We start from the raw sequence: 19,974 nt of genomic DNA, 5'->3' as shown, positions 1-19,974 counted from the left end.
GGCTGTTTGTAGGAGCTTCCAGAAAGAATCTTTTGGGATGCTTCTGACACAGTCCTGGGTATACCCTCTACACGTGGCATTTCAGGTCTGGAGAGTCATGTGGTGTAGCTGTATTTCTGGAAAGTGTGTGACCCGAAGCCGCCTCCTATCAGAACCACTGGGGAGCTCACAAGCTAAAGTGCAGATTCCTGGGTCATCCCAGGCCTGCTGAAGCCAAATCTTTAGGATGGGGCCGGGAATCTGCATTTTAAACAAGCTCCATAGGTGGCTCTGAGGTCAGTCACAGTTTGGGCACAGCAAGGCTGGGGAGCCAGGCTCGTTTCGGATCTCCAGGCCTCGTGTGGGCTGTGTGACCTTGGATGAGTCATTTCCCATCTCTGAGCCTTGGTTCTCTGGTCTGTTAAGTGGCAGTCTTGCCCCTTCTGTTTTAGGGACTCTCGGGGTTGCCTGCTTCTGGTAAGCGTTTAGGGCCCTGAGCCGACTCAGCTGGTGCTCAGGGAGGCCTCTACTGTGCCTGGTGATTCAGGGTGCGTGGCTGGGTGGTGGGGTGGGACACACAGGGAAGGGCACTGGTCCCAGCATGGTGGGGCAGGCCACCTGGAGGAGGGGTGGACCGTGGGAGTAGGTTATATTAGGGCCTCCAGGCCTCAGTTTGGGAGGAGCTTGCAGTGACCTTGGAGAGGGTAGTGACCTTGTCCTCCTGCCCTGCCTTGGGTGCACAGGCTCCCCGCACACAGGCAGCAAAGGTCCTGGAGAGCACCCAGAGCGGGGTGCCTGCCTGGGGTTGAGTTTGGGAGCTGGGCCCACAGCCCCCACTTCTGCCTGGTAGCCGGGGGTCCCTCTAGGAACCTGAGGTGTGTTTTCTTGAGCAGTAAGGACTGAACAGAGCCCTGAGGACCGAGAGGTGAGGGCGATGCCCCCCTACTCCTTCCCCCAACCTCCTGGGAACGACTGCCGATGGTGGGGAAGGGAGGGGCCCCAAGGCCAGTGATGTGGAATGCGATGGCCAGGGAGACAGAGGCTGGAGGCTGTGTGGGGCACGAGGAGGCCTATCGGGTAAGTCCCAGGGGAGACTCCTCACTGCTTCCCTTGGGCTGGTTTCCATGGAGCTTCCCTCCCAGGCCCTGACTGCCTCCTTTCCTAAGGGCCCGCCTCCTTTTTTTTTTTTTTTTTTTTTTTTAATTTGGAGACAGTGTCTCACTCTGTCACCCAGGCCGGAGCGCAGTGGTGCTATCACGGCTCACTGTAGCCTCGACATCCCCCGGCTCAGGTGATCCTCCCACCTCAGCCTTCCAAGTAGCTACAGGTGTGCACCTCCACACCAGACGAATTTTTGTGTATTTTGTAAAGATGAGTTTCACCATGTTGCCCAGGCTGGTCTTAAACTCCTGGGCTCAAACAATCCTCCTGCCTCGACCTCCCAGAGTGCTGGGATTATAGGTGTGAGTCACTGCACCTGGCCGTCCCTCCCCTCTCAGGACCAAGCCCCTCCTCCTCAAGTCCTGTCCACTGTGGAGCCTTCTGCAATGTGGGCTTGTGCATCTCTGTGATGTCACCCGGGTGCCACCAGGTGTGCGTGTCCTGATGCCTCTGTCCACCCCTGAAAATCTCCCAGAGTTCCAGGTGCTTAGAGGAAGGGAGTCATGCACCCCTCCCCCAATCTCTACATGAGAGGGTGTCCACACCACCCGCCCTGAGTTCTGAACTTTGCCTCCTCATGTACGGAAGAAGAAATGGAGGCCTCTAGGGAGGTCTAGGCCTCCGACCCTGACCTTGCCCCTCTTGGATGGTATTGGGTGGCGTTTCAGGACAGCTGGGATCTTGGTCATCCAGTAGGTGCCCTCACTTGCACCTGCCTCCAGGTGGTGGGGTGGTACTTGCAAGAGCCTGAGCCCGTCCTCTGGGGCATGTTCTTGGAAATAAATACACCATGTGTCATGGAGGTGGACAGACGAGGTGCCAGCTGTTTGAACAGACAGCCCGGAGTCTGTGCGGGAGTTGGAGGTAGAGAGGGTCGAAGGCTTGGGGAGGGACAGGTGGGTCTCCCATGGATGGCTTTTCTTGGAGGCTGCAGCCAGGAGCCATTGTCTCTCTTCCCACCTAACCTTGGGTTGTTCCCCTTCAGCCCTGGCACTGTGATGTCCCGCCCAACCCCCAACCACACACCTCCCTCCCCCTTAGCTGCTTCAAAGCCTAAGATATGGCAACAGCTAACAGGAGCTTGGTGGCCCCGCCCACCCTCCTTCAGGCTTTCTACACCCACCTGTGTGGGCCTTCCTGTGTTCACTTCAGTGATGAGGCTTGGAGAAGAGGGTGTGAGGGGGTGCAGGTGGCCCTCTGGACCGGACTCAGGCCTGCTGCATTCTGGGTGGAGGTCCTCTTGCTCCCTTTCTGTGAGCGAGCCTCGCCTGCTGGGTGCTGAGCCCACACCACATGTCCTCGGCCTCCTGTGGCTATACATGATATAGACCAGGGTTGCACGCCTCGTGAGGAGGCACTCACTCCCCCAGACACGCTGAGTACTCTTTCCTCGAGCTCAGTGCAGTTCGTCCACATTTTCCCAGCAGCACGCCTCCCGCAGCGTTGTCAATATTTATTCGCAGTTGCCGCTGCCTCCCTCCTGGACCGCCTGTTCCCCAGGCCCTGTCTGGTGGTGGCCGGCCTTGGGGAGCCGGCCACTCAGCACAGCACCGGGCACCGGGGCTCAAGGTCGGTGGGTGTGTGTTTGGGTCCGTTAAGGAGCAAAGTCTCATAATTTCTTTTCTTTTTATTATTATTATTATTATTATTATTATTATTTTGAGACAGTTCTCCCTCTGTCGCCCAGGCTGGAGTGCAGTGGTGTGATCTCAGCTCACTGCAACTTCTCCCTCCCGGGTTCAAGCAATTCTTGTGCCTCAGCCTCCTGAGTATCTGGGACTACAAGCACCCGCCACCACATCCAGCTAATTTTTGTATTTTTAGTAGAGACGGGGTTTCACCGTGTTGGCCATGCTGGTCTCGAACTCCTGACCTCAGGTGATCCACTTGCCTTGGCCTCTGAAAGTGCTGAGATTACAGGCATGAGCCACCATGCCCAGCCGCTTAATTTGCTTTAAATAAAGATCTGGTTCTCCCAGACGAGGTTCACAGACAGCTGTTCCAAGAGCACGTCTGTCTGGCATCAGGAGACTCACCCATACCAAGCTCACAGTGCTGGCCGTGATCCGACTCCCGCCCCGCAGCTCAAGCTTGGTCTGGAGACCTTCTCTGGTGCCTGCTCTGGCTCCCAGCCTCAGGCTTCCTGCACTGTGCGCTTCCACTCCTGTCTTCTCCACTAGGAGCTCTGTGGTGTGGGCTTCCTGCACCCTCACCTCTGGGCCTCCCACCACAGCACGGTGCAGGCACCAACTATTTCACTGCTAGATCCAAGGATGCTGGGGCCGGGGGCAGCTCTGAGTATGTCTCATACAGTGACCTTGTTTGAGGGGGCTGTGTAGGCCCAGGATTTTCCTGGGGTGGGGGATGCCAGGTCCCTCGATGTGTTAGGACGAGGACGTTGGCTCTGCGAGGAGGCTGCCTGAGATCCTACAGTGAGGCTGGCCCTGCCCTTGCTCGCCCAGCTGATCTGACACCCTCCAGATGGCCCGACAGAGACAGGGAGGAGCATCTGGTGGAGGACCTGGATGTGACCCCTGAGACATGTTGGGGAGTCGGAGGGAGATTGTTCTGTCTGGAGATTTCCCATTGCTTTTTCAGTTTATTGTCATCTGCTTGGGACTTGAGGGTAACTTCGTCTCTCAAAATAGGCTGAGAATTTTTACAGTTAGATATTTAATATACGGATGATGGGCAGATGGTAGTGTGGTTTTAAGGGGGGATTTTGTTGTTGTTGTTGTTTTGAGATAGAGTCTTGCTCTGTCACCCAGGCTAGAGTGCAAGCTCGATCATAGCTCACTGCAACCTCAAACTCCCAGGCTCAAGTGATCCTCCCACCTCACCATCCCGAATAGCTGGGACTACAGGTGTGCGCCACCACGCATGGCTAATTTTTTGTGGAGATGGGATGTTGCCATGTTGCCCAGACTGGTCTTAAACTCCTGGGCTCAACTAAAATTTTAATCTCCAATTCATACATTTCAGAAAGTATAATAATATGTAAAGCAAAATCATAATAGCAGCAACAATCACTGTCATCCCACGAGTTGGTTTAGATGTAAATTTTATGCTTCCTAGCGAAGATGTAAATTTTAGGCTTCCTAGCAAAAATTTGTCGAAAGTGCCAGAAAAGCCCTTGTCCCATATCACAGTCCCATGACCCACACTCACATGGAAAGCCTTGGAACTGATGTCAGCGTGAGCCCTGTGCTGGAGTGGAGGGTGACGGAGCTTCGGAGATGAGCAGCCTCTACTGCTGAGCAGTCCCTGGGGCCACGCCCTGGCCCTGGATCCCCAGGCAGTGTGGGGTGTTCAGGATTCCTCATGTGACCCGTACCCTGCCTGCCCTGGGACCGTGTTCCTGTGGTCTTGCATGTGTGTATGTGCGTGTGTGCCCATATGCATGTGTAGGTGTGTGCAGATGTGTGTATAGGTGTGTGCATGTGTGTATATACGTGTGTAGGTGTGTATGTGTGTACATGTGCATTGTAGATGTGTATGCACGTGGTGACATCAGTTCCAAGGCTTTCCATGTGTGTTCATACACACATGTGTAGGTGTGTGCCTGTGTGTGCATATGCACATACACATATATAGGTGTGTGCATGTGTGTGCACATATGCATGTATAGGTGTGCATGTGCAGTGTGTGTAGGTTTGTGCATGTGTGTGCATGCATGTGTGTAGGTGTGTGCAGGTGTGTGTGCGTGTCAGCACACGTGTGTCTGCATTCACTAGGCCAGAGCTCTTTGAGGGCAGGGTGGTTCCCAACTCTGTGTTTCCCCAGCTCCCAGCCCTGACCTGGCTTTTAATCACACAGTAAGTCGAACCCACTTTGGGAGCCTTCCGACTCCCCCAGACACACTGAGTACTCTTTCCTCGAGCTCAGTGCAGTTCGTCCACATTTTCGCAGCAGCACGCCTCCTGCAGCATTGTCAATATTTATTCACGGTCGCCGCTGCCTCCCTCCTGGACCGCCCATTCCCCAGGCCCTGTCTGGTGGTGACCGCCCTTGGGGAGCCGGCCTCTCAGCACAGCGCCGGGCACCGGGGCTCAAGGTCAGTGGGTGTGTGTTTGGGCTTGAACTGATGTGTGTGTTTACTGAGCTTTCTCCGCAGCCTGCTCCGGCAGCTCCAAAATGGCATTTCAGGAATTGAATTACCGACATTTCAGTACTTGCAGAATCCAGGAATAGATTATTTGATTGTATCTGTTGGAAGTCATTGCCGTAACTGGCTTCGTTTTCTTCGCGAACATCTAAACAGAGTGGGGAGAGAGCGCAGGGGAATGCTGTGGTGACTTGATTTTCCCAAAAGCACATCTCCCAAGCTGGCGGCAGCCGATGGCATCGCCCCGTGACTGGGGGAAGCCTGAGGACTCACGGTCGCCTCAGGCCGGCCACCTTCGCGCTGGGGAACCTGCCCATCACATCGACAAGCCCTCTCAGGCTGAAAACGCTGTGCCGGGGTGGCTGCAGCATCACAAGGATTCCCCTCCAGCTGTGTGGTGGGGGGAGCGGAGGGCCATTGAGTCCTGCCGTGTGAGTCACATAATGCCCGTGGCCTGATTTCTGTGCCCTGAGCTTGCCTCTTAGCGGTTGTTGACCTCAGGGCTCACATATCCCTTGTAAGGGGTTGTGACGGCTTCCGCAGCCATGTGGCTAGTTAGATTTTCCTCCAGCCCTTGAGGAATTCTCTCGGGATTTTCCCTGGCCTCGCGCATCTGCAGAATCTATAGAGGCCCTACAGGAATGTCTGCCTCCGAGACCATAGTACTTGCAGGCCTGGGAGGCTGGATGTTGACACTTGGTGGGGCCGGAGCCCTGACTTCCTGGCTGTCTCATAGCTCAGGCCCGTTTGACAGCATTCGCGAGCACCTGTCCCAGGCAGGGGCAAGTTCAACAGCAGCAAGGGCTCCAGGCAGAGGGAGGTGGGCTCTGATAGGGCTCAGGGGCAGCCTAAATGTAGCAGAGAACTGAGAGGGGATCTCTGAGGCCTTCTTGGAGGAGGTGGTGGTGAAGCCAGCTAACTTTGTCTGTTGGAAACTGTCCTTATTAATCAAATAATAATGAATATGCTGTCTTTGGATCCACTAGGGAAAGCTGAAATTGAGCTCAAAGGAGGCATAGATTCAACCAGGCCTGAATTGGTTGCGCATTAAGAAGTTCAGCTTGTAATTTTGAAAAAGGAAAAGGCTCTGGCCTCATTAGGCTGCCCCCAGTGTGTCCTTGAGACCTCCTTACTCCTTGAAATGTGCTTCTTAACGTTTTGGAAAAAACAACTTTCCACTTCTATACTTAGCCCTTATCTCAATGTGCAGGCGCCTACCTGGCCCACTTATCTTCAAGAAATGTGCTGGGTTAGGCCTCAGGAGTGGCAGGCACACAGATACTGTATTTGGCCTTGGCCTTCTGCCCAAGTGGAGTCTCTGCATTCCTTTGTATGCCTGGGGATGCCTGGCTAATCTGTGCACCCTCTTTCCACTCTCCTTCCTGCATTTCTCCTTCCCTTCAGTAGTGGCTCCCTTCCCATTCCCCAAATCGCCTCTGCTTTTATCTTCTTCCAGTCGAATTCCCATCAGTCGTGGAGCAGGTGGGACACCTGTGTATGTTGCGGGGGCACAGAGAAGCAGCCTGTGCTCGCCCATGCCTGCCTGCAGGTGCATGCTTGGGACTTGGCAGTGGGGAAGACTTTGGGGTTAGGATTTCCAGGCTGGCTTGACACTGGCCTGTTTTGTTCCAACCCATACAAGCCCTAAACCCTCATGTGCAGATCCTGCTGGCTGTCTGGGGAACACTTAGTTGGATGCAGGTAGGAAGAGGCTCCAAGGAGCAGAGGAGGGGCTGGCCAAGAGCCAGCTGCTTTGTCTGACCCTAAGAGCAGGGTCCAACACGTGGGAACTGAGCAGTGGCTGTAAGCTGGCCCTCAGGCAAGGCTGCCCATGATGCCAAGGCACATAGGGCAGACTCCAGATGATGGGGCCACTGCTGGGCCTTTTGTAGGGCACAGGAGCCTGCCAAGGGTTTGTTTCGGAGCCACCCATACAGGTGTACCAGCTGTTGAAAAATCCCAAAGATGTGGCGCCCTGCTTCTGGGGGTCTTGGGGGCTCTCAGGTAGCAACAGCGTTCTGGGAGGACTTGGGCTCAAATTCTAACTTTTCCACCAGCTTTTGGCTGTCCTTCATCCCTGTGGGGCTCAGTTTCCTCATCTTCAAGCTAAGGGGGCCCATCTAAGGTTGTCACAGAATTGGATGTGTGACGGGGCAGCCCCCTTCACCTGTGGGATCCGAGGCAGAGCTGGCACCTCCAGGCTGCAGGGTCCAGTGACCTGGCATGGAGCTAGCAAACAGAGGAGGCCAGTGGGCAGGTGGGTGTTACCAGGGCCTGGGGCGGCAGAGGTGGAACCCTGGGGCCAGGCAGGGTGGGTTTGGGGTGGCATGTGGTTTGTGTGGCCCTCATGGGGGCCCCGCTTGAGTCATAGGAGTGTATGGAACACCCACTCCATGCCTTCTGTCATTTGCGGTTTGCGTTAGTGGGTCTGGCTGGCCGCTGGGGTTGGAGGGGAAAGCCAGTGGGACTATACATCATCTCCTTGGAGGTGACTGTGCCCCCAGAACCGAGTGGACAAGCCAGGCTTCTGTCCACACCTGCCCCCTGTCTTTGATCCTTTTCTGGCTCTCCTCCAAGAAGAGCTTTTCCTAAATCATCCACCCTGTTCACCTTGTGCTTCTCTGTGTCCTCTGAAAGCAGAGTTTCACCTGGGCATTGAGGCCCCAGGTGCAGGCCCAGGGGATGGGATGGGGTGGGGTGGTCTCTGACTGGATAGCCCCACCTGGGAAGGAAGCCCCCAGTGTGGCCCTGCCTTGACTGTGACCTGGGGGTCCTGTAGAGCCCTGTGTCCTGTTGCAGTGAGGGGTCAGTCAGTGGGAAGAGTGGACGATTTGGAGACACCATGTCTGTCTCCCTGATGCCTGTCAACACTGTTGCCTTTGTTCCCAGGGTAGCCTTCCCCTTGCCTTCCATTCCAGACTCCTCCTCCTTCTAAGATTCCCCATTCACCTCCTAGAGGAGGCCACCTGAGTGTCAGCCAGGCGCTGGACCTGGGCCTGCCCGGAAAGGTCCCTGGGCCTGGTGTGCTCTGGGAATCTCACTGCCATGGAGGACAGGGAGGGATGTGGGTCCTTCAGGAGGTCTGGCTTTGTCTGGGAGGTTTTCTGCTGCTCACTGGCTTCGGTCAGGGCTTGGCTCTGTGCAGGAGCCTTAAGCCAGTGGGCCCAGCTTCCTCCTCCAGGCCCGCCGGCGCCTCGGATGTTTCTCTCCTTCTTAGAGGGTGTTTCACATCCTTTCTTTTGTTTGCCCTGATTATTTTTGCAGATGAAAGAATACACACAATGGTCGTCTTTGTCTTATTTGAAAGCCAAACATGTTGCTTACACGTTGGGTACACAGCGAATATGTATCAGTCCAGCGCTTTTCACCATCTGGCCCGGTTTTAGTGTTGCTTTATTTCTGGTCATTCCTCAACTGGGGCTAAAGATCAGAAAAACCACATCTCCAGGTCCTGAGCCATGGCGAGGAAGCTGGATGGTGCCCTGGGCTGTGCGTCTAAGGTAGGGGAGGAGGGATGTCGGTGGGAGAAGCCTCATGGGGGCCCCGCTTGAGTCATAGGTGTGTATGGAACACCCACTCCATGCCTTCTGTCAATTACAAAGCACCTATTATGTCCTGGATACTGTGCCCAACGCAGTGGACACATTGATGGGTAAGGCATAATCCCCCCCAGGAGCTCCCAGTGGGATCGGGGAGGCAGACAGGCGAGCATATGACTGTGACACAGTGGGGCAAGTGGCGTCACCAAGGCAGGGCCCAGCCGCAGCCTTCCCGTAACAGCTGAGATCAGCCTGGAGAGCTCTTCCTCCCCGCCCGGAGGGTGGCATGGGTCCCAACACTCTCTGTCAGCCACGGCCAGAGCACACCTGTGCTGCTGCTCAGAAGGGCGTCACCTGTGGAGACAGTGACAGCTGCTGCTGGTCCCTGCCCCAAGGACAGGATCTGGAGCCTGTGGGTGTGTAAGGAGCCAACTCCCTGGCCCAAAAACTGTGGCCAGTTCTGGAGAAGGTGACCAGGCTCTGGGTCCCGGACTGTGGCCCCCCTCCTGCCTCTAAAGCCCCTCTTCTGGCCTCCATGACTTCAGCCCTCCCGCCCCCAGAGGGAGGGATCAGCCCTACAAGGGACCCGAGAGAGGGAGCCTCACACACAGGCACTGCCTGGCTCTCCTCCAAGCTGGCCTGAGCCCTGGGTAGCGTTCTGAGGCTCAGCCACACGGCTGTGCAGGGCGGGTGAGAGCAACAGCCTGAGAGCTGCGACCCAGGGCTGGGGTTTTCCTGGAGCAGCAGGAGGGATGAGTTGGGTTTCTGTAACTACATGGGCCAAGAAGAGGGAGAGGATGCTCTGGGAAGGAGAGTGGCTTTGGGCCAGCATTTGGGCCAGTGGGACTCGGAGGCGAGGGAGGTGGTAAGATCCCCTGCTTGGGATGAGAGGCAGATGGGGAAACTGAGGCTTGGAGCAGAGGGAGGGGCAGGGCCTAGACCCCCAGCAAGTCCCAGTTCATGATGGCATGCTGCTTCTCCATGAGTGAGACATGAGGGGGTCACAGAGGCCCGGAAGCATCGGCGTCATCAGATCATCTGACTCGATAATAGAAAAATTAAAATTTAAAGTCATTGAAAGTGACGACTGACAGAGATGTTCCTAGAAACTGGAGATTGGGTGCTGAGCAGATCTCAGGGTAGATGATATCAGACACATTGTCCCCTGGGCTGAGGTTTTGTTTCGTTTTGTTTTGTTTTGTTTTTTAAAGTTTCAGAATTCTAAGGAAGGAATGAAAGGCTTCTCTATTCTTGAGGTGCTGGGGTCCCTCAGCCTCCACCGTCCAGCCTCAAGCAGCTGCCCCCTCTCACCTGGTCCTCAGCCTTCTGGAACCAGACAGGTCCCCCACAGCGGCCCAGCCCACGCCACCAGCACCACCCCCAGAGGTTTATTCCGTCTTCATGCAGTGGGAGACTCAGCCCCGACACTGGAACCTGTCCACTTTAGCCCCAAGGGATCTTATCGAGGTCAAATCTTTGGAACTCTGGGCCCTTGGGAACTTCTGGGCGAGACAACCCAGCCATCACAGGGGCTCCTGCGGGGTTGACTTTATGATGCATTTGGGTCATGAGGTCTGTTTTTTTGTTGTTGTTGTTTTGTTTTTTTTTTTTTTGTTTTTGAGATGGAGTCTCGCTCAGTCGCCCAGGCTGGAGTGCCATCTCGGTTCACTGCAAGCGCCGCCTCCCGGGTTCATGCCATTCTCCTGCCTCAGCCTCCCAAGTAGCTAGGACTACAGGCGCCCGCCGCCACGCCCAGCTAATTTTTTGCATTTTTAGTAGAGACGGGGTTTCACTGTGTTAGCCAGGATGTTCTCGATCTCCTGATCTCGTGATCCGCCCGCCTCGGCCTCCCAAAGTGCTGGGATTACAGGTGTGGGCCACCGCGCCTGGCCATGAGATCTGTTTTTATCCCTTGGGCCTCTAGGAAAGTCCGTCCTGGCCAAGTCCTCAGTCCCCTAGTCTCATGGCTGACTGGCCCTGGAGCTCGGGTGGCCTGGCCCGGCCCACCTGCTTCCCCACAGGCAGCGGCTGTGGCTTCTGCTGCCTGAAGTGCTCCAGGTGCTGCAGGCTCCTTCCTTGAGGGCGTTCTAAGTCCCCTGTCTCGAATCCCCAGTCTCAGCTGAGTCCTCCTGGAGGTCAGTGGGACAGAACACCAGAGCCCTGGGGACAACGGGCTGTGTGAAACACTTATTTTAATTATAAGAGTTACGTAAGAACATATCAGAAAATTGTCAAAATACAGGGCAAAAAAAAAAAGTCACTGATGGTTGCCTTCTCACACTGTCACACAGTGGTGTGTAGCCTTCTGGTCTTTTGGTGGTTTTGTAGCAGTATTGGCACCTGTGTTACAAGATTTCATGTTGACCATTCTTGTTTTTGCTGTGGTCTTTAAGGATTACAGCGACAGCCGTTCCTCTTCAGGATGCAAGGAGACCGAGCCAGCCCTCAGGGAGCTGACGGTCCAGCAGGGGACAGGGCAAGAGGTGCGGTGGAGCCAGACCTTGCCCTCCAGAAATACAGGGAGACAGACACAGGTGTATTTAATTCAAATACAGCATGTGGTTCTGAGAAGGCTTCTTGGAAAGGGCCTGGGATCGAGTTGGCACCAGCAGGGGGGACTCAGAGCAGAGGCAGCAGTTCCACCCCATGGCGTAGAGGAGGCACCCTAATCACTGCCTTTCAGCCGCAGCCCTGCCTGACGTCATCTTTTTTGTTGATTGTTGTTGGCTGATGTTGGCTGTGGACATGTCCTCCACCAGAGTGGAGGACTCCGTGGGACCAGACCACTTGTCCTTATTCACCCAGAGAATAGGTGCCTTAAAATACTGACTGGACAGAAGGAGGAAGAGACGGGCGCTGGGCCGTGTCACGGAAGAATTCCCTGGGCCAGCCGCAGAGGAGTAGGCCTTGGCAGGCAGCTGGGAGCCTGGAGGGGAGTTGAAGACTTCTCCCGTAGTCAGCTGTCTTTAGGGAAGAAATACTAGAAAGTCACAGAAAAGAGGTGGGGAAGGGGAGGAAAGCATTTCCACTCACAGTCCCGTCGGGAGAGGTAACATTTTGGAGTACAGCGTGCCCTGCCCCAGCAGGCCCTGGCTGGATGCATATTCCTATAGATATAATTCTGTAAGTGAGATCATTCCTTATCTACTATTTTACAACCTGTTTTTGTGTTTTGTTTTTTTTTCCATTTAGCAACACTTTGTTCTTCCCTAGAATTCACCAGGCAGGACAGGGCTGACAAAGGAGCCTCTGCCACCTGAACACTCAGTGGCCCCTCCCGGGCCTCGGGGCTTTCCTGGGGCCCTCAGCTATGGAGCAACAGCTCCCTGTGCATCAGAGCCATGGGGGAGGGGGGCCAGGGGGCACAGATGTGACCACCACTCCCATTTCATGTCCTTTAGGAAGCTCGAAGAAAAGCGGTTAGCCAAGAACACAAATTACGGTGATGTTGTTTGCAGTGTGGTGTGTTGAGATAACATAAACTCTGAAGTCAGAATTGACATCGATTTGAGCCCCAGATCATCCTCTTAGCAGCTGTGTGACCTGCGACAGGGTGCTTAACTTCCAGACTTAGTTTCCTCACTATACAACAGGGACAGGGATCATGCCTTTCTCTGATAGTTGGAGGAAGAAGTGAAACCAAACGCAGCCCTGTGATAGCCCCTTACGCGTGGAGGCACTCAGCAGGTGCTGGCTCCCATACTGCCTGAAGGAATCGACTGACAAACTCTCAAATTCGTGAAATAATTCAAGAGAGTACCTGCGGAGACAATAAATTATATTAGCTGATGTGGTTTGGATGTGTGTCCCCTCCAAGTCCATGTTGAAATGTGGTCCCCAGCGTTGCAGGAGGGGCCTGGTGGGAGGTGATTGGATCGGGGGAGGGGGCAGATTCCTTATGAATGGCTTGGGCCATCCCCTTGGTGATGAGTGAGAAATGTGGTCGATTAAAAGAGTGTGTCACCTCCCTATTCTTTTGTTCTCGCTCTTGCCATGTGACATGTTGACTCCCCATCGCCTCCCACCATGATCGTAAGCTCCACCAGAAGCAGATGCTGGCACCGCCCTTCCTGTACAGGCTGCAGAACTGTGAGCCAATTAAGACGCTTTTCTTTATAAATTCCCCAGTCTCAGGTGTTCGTTTGTAGTAATGCAAACAGACTAACACGTTAGCCATAGCCATTTATTAACATAATTTTATTTTTTTATTTTTTATTTTTATTTTTTTTGAGACGGAGTCTCGCTCTGTCGCCCAGACTGGAGCGCAGTGGCGCGATCTCGGCTCACTGCAAGCTCCGCCTCCCGGGTTCACGCCATTCTCCTGCCTCAGCCTCCCGAGTAGCTGGGACTACAGGCGCCCGCCACCACGCCCGGCTAATTTCTTTTTGTATTTTTAGTAGAGACAGGGTTTCACCGTGTTAGCCAGGATGGTCTCGATCTCCTGACCTCGTGATCCGCCCGCCTCGCCTCCCAAAGTGCTGGGATTACAGGCTTGAGCCACCGCGCCCGGCCTTAACATAATTTTAAAAGATCTCAGTCTTGTGCTGAAATTGTTATGTTGGTGGTTACACATTTATCAAAACTTAGTGACCTGTACACCTACAAAGGATGAATTTTATTGTGTGTAAAGTACACCTTAATAAACTTGACTTTACAAAAAAAAAAAAAAAATCCTTTTTTTTTTTTTTTCTGAGACTGAAGAAATCCTCCCGCCTCAGCCTCCCAAGTAGCTGGGATTACAAGTGTGCATCACTACACCTGGTTAATTTTTATATTTTTAGTAGAGACGGGGTTTTACCATGTTAGCCAGCCTGGTCTTGAACTCCTGACCTCAAGTGATCTGCCCATCTCGGCCTCCCAAAGTGTTGGGATAACAGGTATGAGCCACTGTGCCCAGCCTTTATATCTCTTGACTATCACAAAATGCTTATTTTATTTGTTTGCCATAAACAATATTTTTACATACTGTATTGTAACCTGTTTAATATAATAATTAATCAGATATGTTGTCCCATGTTATTAAAATCATCCCTTGTGGCCCAAACTTGAAGGCAGCACTCTGTCCCTGGGTGTGCACCGTAACTTCTTTAACGAACACCCTGCTGTTCAGTGCTGAGGCTGCATCCCTCTAGAAAGCGCTGTTGAGAGGTGCCACGCAGGTCGTACCACCCCGAATGGCAGGTAGAAGGCAGCTGAGCGGAGCCCCAGCAAACACACCCTTGCCCCCGAGCCAGGCCCCGACTGTAATCTTCCATTGCTTTACACCAGCAGCGCTTTACCTGGACAGGTGTCTGGACAGTGCTTGCCAATGTAACTGGCATTCTGCCAGCTTCTCAACTCTGTGGACACCGGTGGACACTGGTGCAGTCATCAACTCTCACTCACCGTGGGCACCTGCTGTGCCCACCTACTGCCATCTGAGTGTCACGACCACACCCCCATCCCCATCCTTTCACGCACTGTCTGCCCGCACACACTCTTCCACCCTCTGTGGACAGGGCCCCTGCCACCTCTGAAGCCCCCTGCTGTCTCTTGGCAGCCCCCTCCTCCCCCTGGCTCCCGTGTCCTGCCCACCTCCCTGCACTGGCACCTCCTGAGCAGTCCTGGCTGAGCATCTACTCTGAGGGCAGCCCCTGGCTGGGCACCGAGATACAAAGCGTTATGAGGGTGTTCTGTTGAGGAACTGAGTCCAGTGTGGACAGAGAACACAGAAACATAAAGGAACATCCAGAATCACTGCAGGGTGGCGAGCCACCGAGGGGGGCCAGGCTCAGGAGAGGACATTCAAGGGCGGCAAGCCACCGAGGGGACGGGGCAGGCATGGTGAGGGCATTTCAGGGAGTGCAAGGAAGGAGGGTTGGAGGTGGCGAAGATGCTGGTTGAGGGCACGGATGAGGTGGGGAGGCGTTTTGACTTTGGACTGAAGGTCTTAACTGACCAAGGTGGTAATTTCTAGCCCTGTGACCTCAAGACAGGCTGGACATTGGAGGACGGGATGACACTGGCTCTTCTAGGGTAACTTGTCTGGGTTTAAGGTTCTCGATGGGGTTTAGGACATGGTGGGAACCTAAGGATGGTGCCAGCATCTGAATTCTCTGCCATCTTCCAGAGTCAGGACTCTGCAGCTACCTTGCCCAAGAAAAAGTAGAGAAAGGTGGTTTCATGTTTTCGGGTTTTTTTTTTTTTTTTTTTTTTTGACTGCTTTGAAGGGAAGTGTGGGACTCATTTGCACATACAGTTAACATTTTCAAGGCTTGTGCAGGGCCAGAGAGATTTGGTTGCAGCTGTTAGTTTTACTTCCTGTCCCGATAAAGGAGGGTACTTGCCTCAGCCCTCGCCTGCTGCCATAACAAAGCTCCATGGACTGGGCCGCCTAAACGCAGACACATGCTCAGCTCTGGAGGCGGGAGGTCTAGATCAGGGCATCCACATGGTCAGGTTCTGAGGAGAGCTCTTCCTACTTTGCAGGTGGCTTTTTTCTCTGTGTCCTCCTGTGGAATGAGAGCAAGCTCTAGTCACTCCTCTTACAAGGACACTAATACCATCATGGGACCTCACTCTCCTGACCTCACTGCAACCTAATTACTTTCCAAAGGCCCCACCTCCTACCACCATCACCTTCGGGGTTAGGGCATCTGTGTAGACATTTGAGGAGAGGGCACGGCCATTCAGTCCATGGCCACATTGCATGTTTTGGGGAGGGACTGGAGAGAGGCTGCTGTTTGCTGGGCACCTGAGTGGGTTATAAATGTTAAATCCTCATGGTAGAACATGTGGAAAATACAGAAACAATTATAATGCATAATCCTACAATTCAGAGATCATCACAGCAGACATGTGGGTCCATTTCTTCTCGTCAGTATTCATTTATAGCGAGGCGGACAGACCCATGCTGTAATTGAGTCATGCTATGTATTTGTTTCAGGTCCCGCTTTTTCTTTCCACTTAAGACCATATCATTCATTTCCTGTGTCATTAAAAATATTTGTGGTCGGGTGCAGTGGCTCATACCTGTAATCCCAGCACTTTGTGAGGCCAAGACAAGCAGATCACCTGAGGTCAGGAGTTCGGGACCAGTCTGGCCAACATGGTGAAACCCCATCTTTACTAAAACTATAAAAATTTGTCCACCTGGGCCAGTGGTGATTCCGAAGATTACATTTGAAGTCCAGCCTGGCAGCTTTCCAAAAACCTGTGCCTCCCTCTTTCTGCTTGTAAATATCCCTCATGACTGGTTTCCCAGAAAAATTGTGAGGATGAGCGAGGTGTTGCTTGTGGAAGTTACTTTGGAGGGAAAGTGTTTGTGACCCCAGGAGGCACCACCCATGCCTTCTGGGAGTGGCCCATGGGGCTCCTGAGGGTGGATGGACGTGGAAGGGGACAGGCCTGGCTCCTTTTCTTGGTTGGCTGGGCTGGGCTATGGGCAGGAGCTATGGCCGCGGCTGACCCTTCTGCAGTGAGAGCTGAGCAGTGGTACAGTTAGATGGCTCCGCAGACGGTCCAATGGCCCAGCCTCCAAGGCCTTGAGTGATGGGATGACCATGACCACTGGATGTCTCTCAATAGGCTTTCCCTTAACCATGCCAGCAATTCCACCATCTGCTTTATAAGCCCTGGTATGTATATCAGATTGGCTAAGGATGCAAAACTGGAATGCTATTAAATTCCAGAGGCTGTGGTCACTTGAAAAGATGAGCTGAAAATAAGATAAAATTTCACAGGGTTAAAGGCAGGCTTTGCACTGTGGTTTAAGTTTAGAGTCGTCCATCCATGACAGTGTAGGTTTGGGAGAAAATAAGATTGGAGAGGCTTGAGTGCACACTCGGAACTCGTGGCTCTTTCTTAGTCTGTCCACGCTGGCTGTACCGCAGCCCCCCTCAGCTGGAATCAGGAGTGGCCCAACCATGGGTACTTTGGACAAAGCTCCCCCAAGTCAGGCATGCCCGCTTGTTAGGGAGGGTGAACTCCCTGACCCGAGTCCACCTGGAGGTCCAGGCAGGAATTAGAACCACCTCAGAAAAGCTCTGTACAGATTTAATGGCACGAGTACCTGCGGCTCAGAGCTGCAGACCGAGCGTGTTGTGCAATTGTCGGGCGGCTTTTCCCTTGGCCACAGTAGATTTACAATTAAGAAAAACAAATCCAGCTCTCAGTCAGAAGTGTGCAAGGTTCGCTTGGTCTGGAGACAGCAGCTTCTGTGCTCTGGGTAGTGAGGAAGTGGATGGGCAGGTTGGCAAATAAGCCACATGTATGTCCTGTGGGCTCAGCCCCCGTCTTAGTGGGCACACCGGGGCCCACGAGATCCGGGGACTATTTATGGAGGGTATGCTGGGGCAGGGGCATGGGTGGGTGTGTGCTGCTTGTGTTGTTGAATTGGGATTTTCCCAGCCAGACCAGTCTGCTGGGACAAGCCTTCTGGCTCTGGGCCAAAGGCCTCCGCAGCTGTGACCCATTCAGACCTAGAAAGCTGGGGGTGCTGACTGTCACCACCCAATGGCCTCCATGGTGTGTCCACAGAGGGCCACCTTTCTGCAGGGCTGGGCTACTCCTGACTGGGTGTAGGAGCTTCTTGTAAAGTCCGTAGCAGGGTTGCTGCCTACAACCCACCCCTCCCCATTTTCTCTCTCTCTGCGTGACTATTATTCACTCTTCAATTCTCTGTTTAGATGTCACTTCCTCTGGGAAGCCTTCCCAGATTCCAGATGGGGCTGGAGGCCCTTCTGCAGACTCCCCTGGCATCCTGCACTCACTCACCTATGGCACATGTCATTGGCCATGAAGTCTCCTGGGCACTTATCACACTGCGGGTTCCTTGAAAACAGGAATTGCTCTTGTTCTCTGTTGCATCTGTAACACTTAGGACGGTGCCTGGCACATAGAAGGAGTCCAATTAAGAATGTTTTGAATGAGTGAAAGAGTGCCTAAATGAGACTTCTATTCCAGCGTGAAGACCAGCCCACCACCCTGATGAGAAAGTTCGAGTGTGGGAACCGCTGGGGATCTTGATGGCCTGGGTTCTCTGGATGTGCAGGACAGAGGCAGCCCCTGAGTTCTCATGGGGGCTGGTGGGCAGAGTGGGGCCCCAGGATGCCTGAGGGCCCGGTCTGAGGTGTCCAGGTGCCCCTGAGGTGCTCACTACCCGGCAGATGCATGTATCTGTGAAATACTGGATAGGCCCTTAGTCTAACCAAGGAGGCATCTGAGCTCCTTAAAGGATTCCACAAGGATGTCATGTTGTGCTTTGAACAGTAGAGACGCGGGTCTGCTGAGCCCCAGCTGAATTCCGCGCAGGGACCTTGAGTCTCCCTTCCCACTGTGTGGCTCCAGCAAGTCTCCTCCCGCCTCAGGTCTGGGTTTCCAGGCATCAAGTGACAAAATGGATGTGATGCTCCTTCTGGACTGTAATGTACACTGCGTGGAGATGTTCGTGTCTTGTGTAGACTGGGCGCTGTCACATCAGGCAGGACTACAGGGGCAGTGTTTGTCATCCTGTCTTCTGGGCAACTTGGGGTATCCTCCCTTTATATCACCTCCTGCCCAGGTTCTCTGTGCCACCAGAACATAATGTCATTTGGAATCCCTGATGGAACATTTTGCTGCTGGTGGGAACGCAAAACAGTACAGCCACCTTGGAAGACAGTTTGACAGATCCTTAGAAAGCTAAACACACTTTTACCCTGTGATCTAACAATCGTGCTCCTTGATATTTACCCAGAGGAGTTAAAAAAACTTATGTCCACACAAAAACCTGCACATGGGTGTTTATAGCGGCTTTATTCATAATTATTCATAACAGCCGGAACTTGGAGGCAGCGAAGGTGTCCTTCAGTGGGTGAATGGATAAATTAGCTGTGGTGCATCCAGACAATGGAATATTATTCCACAGCACTAAGAAGAAATGAGCTAGCAAGCCATGAAAAGATATGGGGGAACTCATCTGCATATGAGTAGGTGAGAGAAGCCAATCTGAAAAGGCTATGCCTATGGAGGATTGCAACTCTGTGATATCCTGGGAAAGGCAAAGCCATGGAGATAATAAAAAGATCAGTGGTTCCTAGGGGTTGGGAGGGAGGGAGGAACAGGCAGAACACAGGACATTTTTCAGGCAGTGAAACTGCTCTGTAGGATCCTGTAGTGGTGGAGCCATGTCATTGCACAGTTGTCAAACCCATAGAATATACAGCACCAGCAGTGAGTCCTGCTGTCACCTGCGAACTTAGGTGATAATGACGTGTGAAGAGGCAAGGTGGGTTCATCAGTTGTAACAAACAGCCACCCTGGTAGCAGGGAGGGCAGGAGGTATGTAGAGAACTCTGTGCTTTTCACGCAATTTTGCTGTGAACCAAACAGTTCTAAAAAATAAAGTTCATTAATTAAAAAAAAAAAAAAAAAAAAAAAAAAGGAAATGGCCACATGCAAAGCGCTGCGTGGAGGGCCACGCATCCCAAGCAAGTCAGCTAGAGTAGAGGCAGGAACAAAACAGCTCTATCGGGTTCTGGACGAGAAGCTGCCTGCACCACCCCCTCCCTGCTCCTGTGCGGGACCCAGTGGAGACCTCCTGGGCCAGCTGCAGCTGCTGAGTGTGGGAGTGTCCTCTCCACGGCAAACCAGCCATGAAGGCTTCACACCTTCCTGTTTCTGCCCAGCCACACCACAGGGCACTCAGCCCTTTTCCTGAGCACTCGAAGCTGCGTTTCCTCGAGCTCCTTCCTGTTTAAGAACAGGAGAGGAGTGGTGGCTCACTTGTGTACCACTTTCCAGGGCAGGGGTGTACAGGACGCCCTGCAGCACCTTTGACTCCTCTGGGAATGAGGCGTGGTTTAATCCGCACACCCCTTACCACTAGAGTCTGCAACTAGTCAAAAGGTGAATCTGGCCGGGCCGCGGTGGCTCATGCCTGTCATCCCAGCACTTTGGGAGGCTGAGGCAGGAGGATCACTTGAGCACAGGAGTTCCTGACCAGCCTGGGCAATGCAGTAAGACCTTGTCTCTACAAAAAGTAAACAAAATTAGCCTGGCATGGTGTCATGTGCCAGTGGTCCCAGCTACTCAGGAGGCTGAGGTAAGAGGATCACTTGAGCCCGAGAGGTCGAGGCTGCAGTGAGCCAAGATTGTGCCACTATGCTCCAGCCTGGGTGACAGACTGAGACCCACCCCCCTTTTTTTTGAGACCGCATCTTGCTGTGTCGC

General features: G+C 53.5%; 1 protein-coding gene across 4 annotated transcripts in view; it reads left to right on the top strand.

The window, feature by feature from the left end:
• The window catches only part of HPCAL1 (hippocalcin like 1), a 123,571-nt gene that overhangs the window by 60,736 nt on the left and 42,861 nt on the right, over positions 1 to 19,974 (top strand). The window contains exon 1 of one of the 4 annotated variants that reach the window (XM_050753962.1): positions 5,034 to 5,194. The exons of the other annotated variants lie outside the window; for them this stretch is intronic. The gene's annotated coding sequence lies outside the window, so the exon portion shown is untranslated. Of the gene's footprint in view, positions 1 to 5,033; positions 5,195 to 19,974 lie in introns of those variants that run through there. 4 annotated transcript variants of the gene reach the window in all.

The sequence above is a fragment of the Macaca thibetana genome, chromosome 13 (assembly GCF_024542745.1).
Source record: "Macaca thibetana thibetana isolate TM-01 chromosome 13, ASM2454274v1, whole genome shotgun sequence".
NCBI classification, from domain to species: domain Eukaryota; kingdom Metazoa; phylum Chordata; class Mammalia; order Primates; family Cercopithecidae; genus Macaca; species Macaca thibetana.
Note: the sequence above shows the minus strand (reverse complement) of the source record. Positions and strands in the feature narration are given on the sequence as shown.